This window comes from Triticum urartu, chromosome 3 (assembly GCF_003073215.2).
Source record: "Triticum urartu cultivar G1812 chromosome 3, Tu2.1, whole genome shotgun sequence".
In the NCBI taxonomy this organism is placed as follows: Eukaryota; Viridiplantae; Streptophyta; class Magnoliopsida; order Poales; family Poaceae; genus Triticum; species Triticum urartu.
In genome coordinates, this window is record NC_053024.1 from 369399331 (window position 1) to 369413679 (window position 14349).

Genomic DNA, 14349 nt, shown 5'->3' on the forward strand with positions numbered 1-14349 from the left:
AATGCACGTACAATTATGTATTCGCAAAATATTTTTTTGCCTCGTCGCACCACTCACTCAGAGAAGCGACTCGAAAGCCATTCATAAATTTAGTAAGTTTATCACAGGCATATCATTTTATTACATACAACAGGTCATTAACCCACATCGACAACGAGGATACATTATAAATACTAAAGTTTTCACCACACAACAAATAACAAGCAATGAAATGAACTTCAACTCAACCATTCCTCGGCGTTGGAAACGCTTGCTTTGAACTACAAGTGATTCTCTGGGACGGGCCATCGATTGTCGATTTGGAAACCAACGCAGGACTTATCATCCAGGCTGAAGAGGCCTACTATATCAGTACCAGGGTAGGGAACCACCCAAATGTCCATATAGACACAGTTGCTTCTCATAAATGGTACTATTAACGTTGTGTCAATAGCAGTTGGATCGCCTTTCACCATCATCGGATAGTTTTGTCCAAGGAAGAGCGAATTTTCTCCAAGACAATCAATTATGTACCAGGGAGAAGGAGTTGGCGCTAGCACACTAGTATCCATCCCGAATACCATGCAACGGGTGCTGGAATAGGTCCGGAGAGTGTGACCATGGGAGACTACACCTGCTTCCTTAGTAGTAACATCATCAGTGGGCTGTATACACACAAGAAGAGGTGATCCATCGGAATTAGTTGCCAGGCGCCACTGAGTATATGGGTTCTGCTCGTCCTCATGCTCGTGATCATCACCATCATCATCTCCCCCTTGGTTATAAAAATTTTGAAGTATAGGTGGTGGGATGTTCACAGGACCTTGGAAACACAAGAAGAAGGTTAATTAGTAAAGGGAAACTTGCTAACCCGCATGCATGTGGATGAAACAATTATAATTACGGTGGAAGACAAACGTACCGAAACTACGAGGATCCCATGCAAAAACAGTGCCACGAGTCGTGGCAGCAAACACAAGGCCCTCATATTGAATTGCATCACAGTACTCATCTGTGTACAGAAACTGATTTTTGAGCAATATTCATCGAGTCGAACCACGAAGGATGGCAACAAGCTTGTCGAAGATAGCAACAACTTGATAGTTTTTGTAATTCCAAGAGCGGTTGGGAACTCGACAAATTGTTATCTTCCGTAGAAGACAGTCACCATGATCGTATTTGAACGTGCGTACAATACCGGTGTGCTCAACCTCTGGGCAGTCTGCTCAGATTTTTGGAAGTGGAACCCGGTCATGAGTGTACACATTCACAAGTTCCCACTTACAGTTGGACCCAATGTAAACAACCCAATCTCCATTTGCGCCCGCCCAAGCCTTGCCCTCAAGCAATGGCATATTAACATCATATGTATCATTATCAAGCGACATCAACTAGCATAGGGCGAGGCCTCCGTCGTGCCAGCGCCAGTCATTAGGGTCACGGCGAAGAAGATAGGGGAGATCAAACCGCTCCTTGACTCTTGGGTTCTTTGTAATGATGTTATTAGTTGAGTCGAGAATGGGCTTGAACGAACCTGCCATGCTAGCCGAGGTGATGACGTCGCACCGATCAATGAGTTCCTCCACCATGTCATCTTTTAGATCGGGGCAAGAATAACGGGGTCGTTTCCGGCCTGTTCCCTCCATGGAGAAGACGATCGAACAATGGCAGAAGAAAGGGTGAAGGGCTGAAGGAAAAATGGAGGAGGGAGAGGAAGAGCGTGCGATAGCAGTTCCAAATCGAGAGGGAAAGGCGAAGAGTCGGTGGACGGTTGTGAGTTTGCCACGGTTCACGAAGAGGCGCCCCGGCCTACACGTCCGTTCGGAAATACTCGTACTACTCGTTGTCGTCTCACTGATATGTTGGAACGGGACCACATGTCAATGAAACATGGTGTGTGATTTCTCGTGCAAAATGCGATCTGGCCGCGTTGGCCCGAGGTGCCGCATTAGTTATTGACCTTCATTTTTTTAATGGCGTGCCGATCAGTTTTGAAGCACGAATAACTGGTACTGTACGCAGAGAAAATATAAACTACTCTACCACTACTCCACCTCCAGTACTAGTAGTATAAAAAAGATATATAGGCTGGAGCTTGAGCGCTTTCTTGCTAAGGGCTGCCCACTTGCTTCTCACACTACCACCCTCTCTCCAGATCTAAAAAAGACGGCCCCTCTCTCCCTCCTCACCGGTGGTCACAGATCCGCTGGGGAAGAAAAGGACGTGCAGCATTGACGCACTCGTCGTCGGCGAGCGAGGTCATGCACTGACGACAAGGCCGTCCTCTCAAACCTAGTGCCCGCGCGGGATGGCCTCCGTCCCCAAGCTTGTTGCCGTAATGTGTGCGGAGGACGAAGACCACGAGCGAAGCTACTTCCCGCCGACCCTCAGGTATGCTACCTCTTTTTGAACCATAACCTTGTTCTATTGCCCCATCTGCCACGTTGTTGCATGTGGATCTTTTTCCACACCACCATCTTCCCAATTTGCTATCCTCTGCTCTGCTGGCCACGCAAACGAAAACCATAATTTGCACTATTAAAGGAAACCCTACTTTATGCAAACTAATCCATGTCTGGGTTGAATAAGGAAAGGAAGGGAGACTGTACTGTCCAAGAGAGTAGGCATCGAACCCTCATCTAGGTTGAAAAGGGGAAAATCAGTAGCTAAGGAACGAGTCTCGTGTCTCTTGGTTGAAGAAGGGTAGAAAGGCATGACAACGCAATAGAGAATGACCAGGTCGATCAGTTTGTTGTCCTCGCATAAGAAAAAGGTGGCTAAAGAGAACAAAAATCGGACGTAATCCACGTATGCTGCCTGGATATTTGTTGCTCTGGGCAACCATACCTCCCTCACCACTCTGCGTCCGTGGAGGTACATCATACTGGTGTGCCCACTGTCCGAATGGGCCTCCCATGCTCTTATTGCCACTTTTTTTGCTATTAGTATAACGCCAGCAGTCAAGTCAAGCGATGCTACTGCTAAAGTGATGCCACATTTAACTAATGCCGCTCTCAGTCTAATGCCACCCATAAATTTAAGCTATGTCATTTAATGTCACTCGATTATTTCAGGGTTAGCTGTTGATTGTGGATGTATTAAAGATTTTTCAGCTAAGGCATTTTAATGTTGTTGCACAGCCAGTATACCAACGATGAAACTTGTTACTACCTTTAGATTTTTGCACTATTAATGCTTATAGATTACATACCTCACTTTCATGAGATAAGTTAATTTTTTTGTACAGTGTCACCAAAATGCCAAGGCGCTGAAGTCATTTTATTTTGGTTAAACTGCACAGACAATTATGAACACAAGAGGAAAGGTCAAGAGTGGGCACCTCCTCCGGCTGTTCTCTTGAGGAGGTATGTATGTTTGTCTCTAATGCCTGTCGACTACATACCTGACATCATGATGTAATGTTAAGTCATTTCCTTTTGTACAGTGTCACTGAATTGTCAAGGCGGTGATGGCATTTTATTTTAGTAGAACTGCACAAAATTTGCTTAAAAGAAGAGGAAAGGTCAGGAATGGCTCACTTTTTCGGAAAAAACTATGTATGCCTTCCTGACATCAGCCGTTGTTGCTTTATTTATTCCTTCAAACAGGTGGTTAGAAACAGTCTTGCTACCTTTTCCCATTAAGAAACTGGAATGCTTATATTTGTGAGTCTATGCTTCAACTAGTGCCACTTTTAGAGTAATCACACTTTCAATATCTATGCAAACAGGGATGCTCGATTTTAGTGGAACTGCACAAAAAGTCCAACTGGTTCAACATTAGGAGCATGTTTTTTTCCAAACCTTTATATCCAATTGGTGGCACTATGAGCTGTTCATTACGAAGGTACATGGTTTGCTACTATCTTGCTAATCTTTTTGTACTGTCATTAGATAGTAATACTAGTGGTTTGCATGTGAATTTATTGGCAGGGTGGACCTACATTGGAGGTGCAGGACAGGATTCAATGATTGGATGCTCAATTTCGGTTGTATCGATTTCACCTCTTCCATCACTGATGTCGGTGGGAACGACACCTATGGGATCACAAGAATCCCTACTGTGGTTAGCGGGGCGCGGGGTCGTGAGAAGAGCGGATCAAACAGATAGCACACGGTTCGTTTATCCAGGTTCGGGCCACGAAGATGCGTAAAACCCTACTCCTGCTTTGGTGGATTGTATATCTGTGTTCTTGAGCTAGCTATGGGGCGTGAGGAGCTCCAAAAAGCCGAATCCTTCCTCTGGTCGCCTTGGGCCTCCTTTTATAGAAAAAAGGGGTTGCCACAGTGGCACACAGGAGGTGGAAAGGGTATAGTGCTGCGAGGTTATCCCTCGCATCACGTGACAAGGCGCATTTAATGCGTCTTGCTTAGGTGTCCTTGCTTTATCGGGGACGGGGCAGAAACATGTCTCGTCCGTCGCCGCTCCTTCTTGTGTCGACACGCGCCCTGGCCAGCGACCCCTGCGATGCCATGTAGGTAGGCAGGCAGCTGAGGTGGCGCAGTGGTGGGTCCTCACGAAGATCTGCATGCCGCCATGCAGGTGCCTGCCCAGCTGGTTGGATCGGCAGCTGCATGCATGCGGTGGTGGAGGTTTAGTCGGCGTGGGCCTGATGGTGGCCCTGCGGGTGTCCTCGGCAAGGCGCTTGCCGGGGGCCTTGTGGTCTTCCTCGGCTGGGATCCCGCCAAGGGTTGTCGTCTCCTTAGTGCGTGAAAGATTGTGGATGTCGCCTAGTGTAGCGACCCGACCCGAATGGATCAAGTCTACTGTGCTCCGGTGTCATCCCTGGATCAGTAATGCTGACACCACACAGTACTTCGAAGGATTTATAGCAGAGTGGCAATCACACACTTATTACATCGATGTCTCAAAAGAGAACTTATTACAATAAATATGGCTTAAGGCCATATAATAACGATAACAGCGGAAGACTCGGAAGATAAATGGGTCCATCAACTCCAACGGCATCACTGAGTATAGAACCACGACCTAAAAGCACCTTACTCGTCATCTGAAAAGTCTGCAACATGAAAGTTGTAGCCCGAAAACGGGTCAGCACATGGAATATGCTGGCAATGTAACACATAGAGAGTAATGGAATGAAACAGCTATACTACATGCATATATGGCTGGTGGAAAGCTCTATGGTTACAGTTTTGCGTAAAGCCAGTTTTTCCCTACTGCAAAGGAATAAATTTATTTAACTATCATGGTGGTTGTTAAACATCGAGAATGGTTGACAGCATTCCGATCCCAATTAAGTGAACAATTAAAACCCAACAACATTAATTAGAAGTAACATGATGAGATTCACATGATATTCAAGTACTAGATACTCAAGTTGTCCATAACCGGGGACACGGCTAATCATGATTAGTTTGTACACTCTGCAGAGGTTTGCGCACTTTTCCCCACAAGACTCGATCGCCTCCATTGGATTTCTCGCACTACATGGTGTTTGAGAAACGGATGACCGAGACACAGTCTTTCAGAAGCGCTAGCACCTTACGATTGGGTAGACCGTACCACCTACATCCCCTACATCTGCTAGTCTACCACTGTAAGAGTTCGCATGACTTAGTCAACTATGCCAGAGCCCATAATGGCTTGTGGCTGCACACGGAAGTTACTAGCATGAATGATCTTATGATCCCTTTGAGCCTGGGTGGCGGTCCGAAATAAAAACAGGCAAGTCCTGATAGACATCAGGTGCCTCAATCCACCCAGATGTGTGTTTAAGTTGCCACCTTAGATAAACCATTAAAATTAACAAACTCACATCTGTCATGGATATCACTCACCCAATCCACGTCTACTAGCATAGCATGGCATAATAAGCAAACGTAGAAGTAACTCCCAAAGATTTCATAATAAACAGGTAATACGTACTACCTCATCTACTTCCCATCCCACAATTTAATTAGATCCTAATCATGCAATGTGAGAGGATTGATCTAATGCAATAAAACTGGGTTGCAGAAAAGGTATGATCAAAGTGTTACTTGCCTTGCTGATGATCCGCGAGACCTAGAGATTCGAAGTAACAAGCGGCGCACTCTGGGTGATCTATCGCAGACAAACAACAAGCATACAATAAGTACTCATCTAATGCACGGGTAAAACTCGAACAAGAGAACGAACCAGAAAGTTCAACTTAAGAACTCCGGTTGCAAAGAAACAAAGAACCGAACAGACGACGGAAAAACAAACGGCGGAAGAAAGCAACTCGGTTCTAGCAAGTTGAAACTAGGTAAAATTTTACTGTAGCAAAGGCTTGTTCAAGTTGATTAGACGGAACGGCGGTTTCGAAACGAAACTCCAGGCGCTTGAATCACCTGATTCCGATAAACGAGCGGGAAGAAAGACTAGAACAAAGATCGGATCTGAGATCGCGATCGCGGAATAAATCCGACGAAAAGAAAGAGACGAACGGTTAAACGAACGGGCGTCATTAACCGGGAAAAATCGGTGATCACGTTCGTTGAGACGAACGGTCCGAAAGAAGAAAGAAAACCGATCTAGGGTTTCGGAAGAAAACCGAAACAAAGCCGGAAGAAAAACCGGAAGAAAAAAGAGAAGAATCGGAACAGTTTTCTAGAAGGAAAAACCGAACCGAGGAAAAGAAGAGGCGGCGCGGCTACCTCGGGAGGCAGGGCTCCGGGCGGCGGCTTAGGGCGGCGGCGGCGGCTTAAGGCGACGGCGGCGGCTTGGGGCTTGGGGTGGTGGAGGAAAAGAGAGGGGGGTGAGTATATATACTAGGAGGGGGGTGACTTGGCCACGGGGCAAAAAAAAGGGGGTCCAACGGCCTAGAGTCCCGCTGGGACTCGGCTTCACGCGGGGGGGGGGGGGGCTGGGGGCGGTGGCGGCTGGCTGGGCCTTGGCCCGGCTGGCCTGGCGCACGGGACCTGCTCCTCTTTTTTTTTAAATCGGTTTCGCGCGCAGAAAAACAAAAGAAAAACTATCTAAACGAACTCCGAAAAATATAAAACTTGACTTATTCATTAAATCTTCATTTTTCCTAACTTTGGGAAAGTCATATTATTCCCTCTCTCATTCACTTTTTTATATTGGAAAAATAATTGAAGATGAAATTAATAAATCAAATGATCCTCTTTTCCAAAATTTGAGAGAACTCAAATATGAAAATAACGAAATCTCCAACTCTCTCCGTGGGTCCTTGAGTTGCGTGAAATTTCTAGGATCGACCAAAATGCAAGAAAATATGATATGCATGATGATCTAGTGTATAACATTCCAAATTGCAAATTTGGGATGTTACACCTAGAGGGGGGTGAATAGGCGTTTTAAAATAATTACGGTTTAGGCTTGAACAAATGCGGAATAAACCTAGCGGTTAATTTGTCAAGCACAAAATCTAAAACAACTAGGCTCACCTATGTACACCAACAACTTATGCTAAGCAAGATAAGCAACTATGTGATAGCAAGATATATGACAAGAAACAATATGGCTATCACAAAGTAAAGTGCATGAGTAAAGGGGCTCGGGTAAGAGATAACCAAGGCACGCAGAGACGATGATGTATCCCGAAGTTCACACCCTTGCAGATGCTAATCTCCGTTTGGAGCGGTGTGGAGGCACAATGCCCCCCAAGAAGCCACTAGGGCCACCGTAATCTCCTCACGCCCTCGCACAATGCAAGATGCCGTGATTCCACTAAGGGACCCTTGAGGGCGGTCACCGAACCCGTACAAATGGCAACCCTTGGGGGCGGTCACCGAACCCGTACACTTTGGCAACCCTTGGGGGCGGTCACCGGTACCCGTCAAATTGCTCGGCGCGATCTCCACAACCTAATTGGAGACCCCGACGCTTGCCCGGAGCTTTACACCACAATGATTGAGCTCCGAACAACACCAACCATCTAGGGCGCCAAGTCACCCAAGAGGAACAAGCTCTAGGGTGCCCAAACACCCAAGAGTAATAAGCTTCTCAAACTTCACTTCCACATATCACCGTGGAGAACTCAAACCGATGCACCAAATGCAATGGCAAGGGCACACGGAGTGCCCAAGTCCTTCTCTCTCAAATCCCACCGGAGCAACTAATGCTAGGGAGGAAAATGAGAGGAAGAACAAGAAGGAGAACACCAAGAACTCCAAGATCTAGATCCAAGGGGTTCCCCTCACATAGAGGAGAAAGTGATTGGTGGAAATGTGGATCTAGATCTCCTCTCTCTTTTCCCTCAAAAACTAGCAAGAATCCATGGAGGGATTGAGAGTTAGCAAGCTCAAAGAAGGTCAACAATGGGGGCAACGAGCTCAAGAGATAGGGGAACCATTGGGGAAGAAGACCCCCTTAAATAGGTCCCCACGAATCTGCCCGTTATGTACAGAACAACATAGGAGCGGTACAACCTCTATGAGCACCGGTACAACCGGTAACAGGCAATAAGCGGTACAACCGGCCCACAACCGCCCAACAACCGCACCACAACAGAGACCAGTCCGGTGGTAGAGCGGTACATGACCGGTACAACCTCCGGACCAATTCTGGAGCGGTACAACCGCTCCAAACACCGGTTGTACCGGTCAAGCGGTACAACCTCTCCATGGGGCGGTACAACCTCTCTGTGTAAAACAGGCAATATCAAAACAGCCACAACTTTCGCATACGAGCTCCGAATTCAACGAAACCAAGTTTGTTGGAAAGCTAGACAAGGGCTAACACAATCTTGAGAGAAATATCAATAAGAAGCAAATGAGAAAAGGACCATAATAAAATGGTGAGAACCCTTCCTCGGAAAAGACCGGTAAAACCTCCAACACCGAAAACATCATAGAAGATGCATGCGAACTCCGTTTTCGATGAACTCAAGCTTGTCATCAAGATGACCATAAGCTCTAAGACTCACAAATGGAACCAAACAAGAACCAAGAAAGATGATGCAAGGATGCAATGGTTTGAGCTCTCGACTAATGATACGATCAAGCTACTCCCTAGAGAGCCCCCCTTGATAGTACGGCAATCGATCCTACAACCCGGTCTCCCAACTACCACTATGAGACCGGTAAAATAGAAAACCTATCAAGGGCAAACCTTTGCCTTGCACATAGTCCACTTGAGCTAGATGATGACGATCTTGACTTCCTCAAGTTGGACCACCTTTCTTGATTGTGTTGGCTCGATGAAGACTAGTTGATTGCTCCCCCATACTCCACTATGGGTGAGCCACTCTTTGGCACATCTTCACAATTCCATTGACACCACAATGGACAACAAGCTTCAAGCTTGATTGCTCCCCCATACTCCATTATGGGTGAGCCACTCTTCGAGTTGCTCCACTTGAACTTGCACACTGCAAACTTGATGACGATCACCACTTGATGTCATCCTCCATGGGTTGTATGAGATCTTCCTCTTGACGCAAGACCATGGAAACATACCTAACCCCCACAAAGAACTCTCACGTAGACCATGGGTTAGTACACAAAGCGTAATGGACAATGCTTACCATACCATGGGATCACTTGATCCCTCTCGGTACTTCTTCTACGCTTTGTGAGTTGATCAACTTGATTCACTCTTGACTTAGTCTTGATCAACATTGAATCTTTCCAACTCTCTTCATTTGGATGATGTCTTGAAGGTAAACATGAATGATCACACAATCTTCTTCTTCAAGACATGCATGCAATAAGCTCAACTCACACATGACCAATCTTTGGATAATTCCTTGAAAAGCACTTTGGCCATCTCAACTCACACATGACTAATCTTTGGATAATTCCTTGAAAAGCACTTTGGTCATCTCATAAACTCCTTGAAACCAACACATGGACTTCAAGACAATCCTATGGACAAATCCTTCAAATATAACTCAAGGCAACCGTTAGTCCATAGAGATTGTCATCAATTACGAAAACCACACATAGGGGCACCGCATGTCTTTTCAATCTCCCCCATTTTGGTAATTGATGACAATCATTTTCAAGAGAGTTTATATAAGGAATTATTTATCACCATGCAATGCAACAACCAATAATGCATGTGTATGAGATGCAAATGCTTAGGAACAAAACTAAAACAAGGAGAAAGCTCTGAAGACTTCTCCACAAAACTCTCTGAAACCTCTCCCCCATTGGCATCGATTGCTAAAATGGGTGAAAAGCTAAGAAGACCAATATAAAAGGTGTTCCTACAAAAGTTGTGTATTTCTCAACAAGAGAGTGGAATGCAATACACATATCCAACGGTAATACTTGGAGGAAGACCAACTATATTGAGGCACCAAGATTGCTAAAGGAATGATATGCCACAAGGACATAACAAAGAGAGACACAAGCAATCAAGCAATCAAAAGGTACCAATTGAAGCAAGCAATCAACAGATATCAATTGAACCAACTAGACCAAAGATCCTACGAGCCACATGAATAAAGGATATTATGATATGAGCAGAGGAGTGTTCTAAAGAAACTAGAGAAGCTCCCCATGATTTGTGCACACATAAGAATATTTGTATTTGGATACAAAGTGCACAAAATAGGATCATAGCTCCCCCAAAATCAATAGAAACTTACAACAAGTGCAAGTGAGCATATAGGAAACAAAGCCTAGTACTTGCAACACACACATGGTTGAGCAACAATTAATAAAAGAGGCAACTTAAGAATGGGCTCAACCAAAATGATGTGTGTGAGTCAAGGCAATGCACTTGAGAAGACTAATGTACGGATGAGCATTAGGCATCAATAAAGTCTTGAAAGAACGAGGCACACGGTGCAAGGCCTATCATTCCCACACACAACTAGCAAATGGGTTCACAAGCTTACTAATAAGCATATTAAGAACCTATGCTTGTGACAACCCGTGGTGAAGATAGAAGATGAAAGCCTCATCAAGACGAGGGATACCAATTAAGATGGCAAAAGCCTCGTAAAGATAAGCATGAGGAAAATAATCTTCACCACACACAAGAGTGCATCAAGATGCAACGATAGAAGACACGCACTCAAGGCAAAAGATTTCACGGAGCCACCAAAGAAATAACATAAGAAAGACAAGGTGGCCATGAAAGAAAGGATGTCAACTAGATATGCAACTTCTCTCAAGTGTATAAGATTCTAGGTAGACGAAATCATGATGATATATATCTACAAAGAAGGATGTACACCCAAAATAGTTACAACACGAGGAACAAGATATCCAAAGGGAGGTCATACATATACCAATAAGATATTTTCTTGGAAGCATAGCTCATGGCTAGATATGGTCTTATTGTATATAAATGAAGTCCACACACGAACAACAAAGACATCAGAACTAGCAACAAGAGATCATTGTTGGGATGCTTTGAGAAAGAAAACAAGTATCACAAGAATGAATGAATAACATGCCATGATACAACCTACACAAGGTTGATACAAGAAATGTGTGCATGAAGAATATGAAGATACTTGTTACTGAGTTAACATTGGAAGGATGTAGTAGATACCAATTGAAGGTAGATAGTAGTTCATTGATCATCCTAGCTCGACTCCAATAAGCACATGATGACAACACCTTCCTTGTGAGTGAGCCGAGCTTCCAATGTATCTCCAATTGTTCCTAGAACAACAACACAAACAAAATGGTACCCAAACTCATTGGGACCAAAGAGTTAGAGAACCGACAATACATAGGACAAACTCCACATAAAAATGTGCACATAGATACGAAAATAAATTTCATGCACATCTCATCCAATTTGAGACTTGGTGGAGCTTCCCCTATATATTTGGTCAAAGAAAGAAAGCATGCCAAAGATACTACACGAAGTTAATACGCATGCTCAAGACTTTCAAGAACCGATACCAAAAGAAAAAGAAATACCAAGTGAAGAAAAGATACCAAATGAATAAATCATCACTTGGAGGATATCAATAAAAGATACATCAAGGAATGAGATATCCATTGATACCCACTAAATAAAGGATATCAAACCCCCAAAAGAGAGGATGGTTCCGAACAAACCAAGCTCTCTACAAAGTTTCATGATGGCACAAAGTACCCAAAAGAAACGACTTGCCTTCCACCGACACACACTTGATAAGGATCACAAGAAGAGTGTTTTATAGAAAAATAGGATAGCTCCCCCAAGCATTGTGCAATATGGAGAATTTGCATTTGAATACAAAAAGCACAAGATGGGATCACCACTTTCACTATATCTATACAAACACTAGACAATCTCAAGGAAATAACAAGATCCACAAGTGGTATGGAATACAATGGGAGTTGACACAATCCTAGGCAAGAGATAAGGCAAATAAAAGCAAAGGCTAATGTAAAGATGATCAATAATATCTACCACACAAGTGAGTACCAATTGTCAAAAGACAAGAAGTATTTGGAAATAATTCCCGGTGGTAGATAGCAAGGATATCCGACATCATCTTCACACCAAATAAAAAGCACATTGCAACTTGTAGAGCTAACATGCCACCTAGGAACAAGATAATTTACAATATCATGAAAATATCTCAAATGTACACATTTTCTAGGCTAGTAATATACACATAGCATATTACTCTCCCATAATGTGATACCAATTAAAGATAGACAAGAGGCAATTAAAGGATCCAACAAGAGATAATTAATGGACTATTTAGAATTTGAATTTCTCATGAGAAGACATACCACATAGTGACTAGATAAGCTTGCAATATCAATACTAAGTGGTATTTCCCATGTACCCACCTTTATAGGATTGTGAAGTGCACAAAGCACATCACTCCCCCATAATGGGATATTCCATTAATCTCTCACAAGAGCCAACTAAGAAAAAAATAAGATGCAAAAGGCTCAACGCATGACACACATGTACATGCTGTGCAAACCAACACACACATACTTGATTGCTCAAGATAATCAAGTTGGAAGCACAACATATACAAACACATGCAAGGTACGAAACCAAACATGCAAAGGGGCAAGTAACTATCAATGTAGACACTTTAAGCACGAGTTACCGCAAGGAGGAACATTGGATATAAGATAGAAACTTGATAATCCGAATGACTTGGCTTGAGACAATGAGAATGATGAAGTCCCCTTAATTCTTCATAATGTAGCCAAGTCTCCAATGACCTCCAATATCATGTATTGATCAAGTTTGAGCTTGTTGGTCCCCAACCAAGTTGGGTCCTAAGAGGTTAGTCACAATAGGCTTGGCTACCCAAATGGTTCTTTTCTTGACACCACTTTGAGCACCAACAAATTTGGCAAACACATTGCCAACTTTATCCTTCCCAAGAGAATAGATATCATCAATTAGAATAGGGTTGGATAAGGTACCATTTGTGCATGAAGAAGCGACGTGACCTTTTTCACGACATAGGTAGCAATGTCTACTCTTTACTTTCTTCTCACTTGATTTCTCAACTTGAGAAGCATTTGCTTGAGTTTTCTTGGGAAGAGGCCTTTCTTCAACTTGAGGTTGAGAATGAGAGTGAACTTGTGGCCGCTTCCCTTGTTGCTTGTCACTACTGGGCTTCTTCTTCAATGGGCAAGATCTAACATGATGCCCTTCTACTTTGCACTTGAAGCAAACAATCTTGGCCGAATTCTTGACTTGTTCTTGGCCCTTCTTTTTGTTCACCTTGGACTTCTTCTTCTTGTTGGAGTTGAATCCAAGTCCACCTTTGTCATTGGGGGATTTTTGCACACTCAAGATATTGTTGAGTGTGAATTTCCCTTCATGACTCTTTTCCAAGTCTTTCTTCAAAGAAGTGACTTGGGCCTTGAGCTCTTTGATTTCCTCTACATGGTTAGTCTCAACACAAGAACTAGAGGAAGTATAAGATTCATCTTTAGAGCAACAAGGCAAGGAAAGCAATTCATCACAAGATGTACCAATGTTATGCATGGATGAATCGCGAGGACTAGCACAAGGCAATATAGCATTTTGAATAAAAGTGGTGCTAGTATCCACATGAGGCTCACTAGATGTTACCTTAGCAAGCATGGCCTCATGAGCTAACTTTAGCACATTATGGGATACTAGAAGATCATCATGAGAGCTTGTGAGCTTTACATGATTTTCTTCCAACATCCCATAATTGCTAGATAGCAACTCAAGTTGAGCCCTTAGCTCAACATTCTCCTTCAATATGGATGCTTCACAAGAGATAGAGTTAGTGGCACAAGCATCATCATTAGAAACAAGAGGAGAAGACAACTTGGCAAGCTCTTTTGAATATGAATCTTTAAGTTGAGCATGAGACTCGGTGAGTTTGATGAGCTCACTCTTAATGACCCTTGAGCCATTTTCGAGGTGCTCAAAGTCCTCAAGGAGTTTAGCATGCGCAACTTCAAGCTCCTCATTTTTAGTTTCAAAATCATTGGCCACCTCAAGAGCTCTATCATG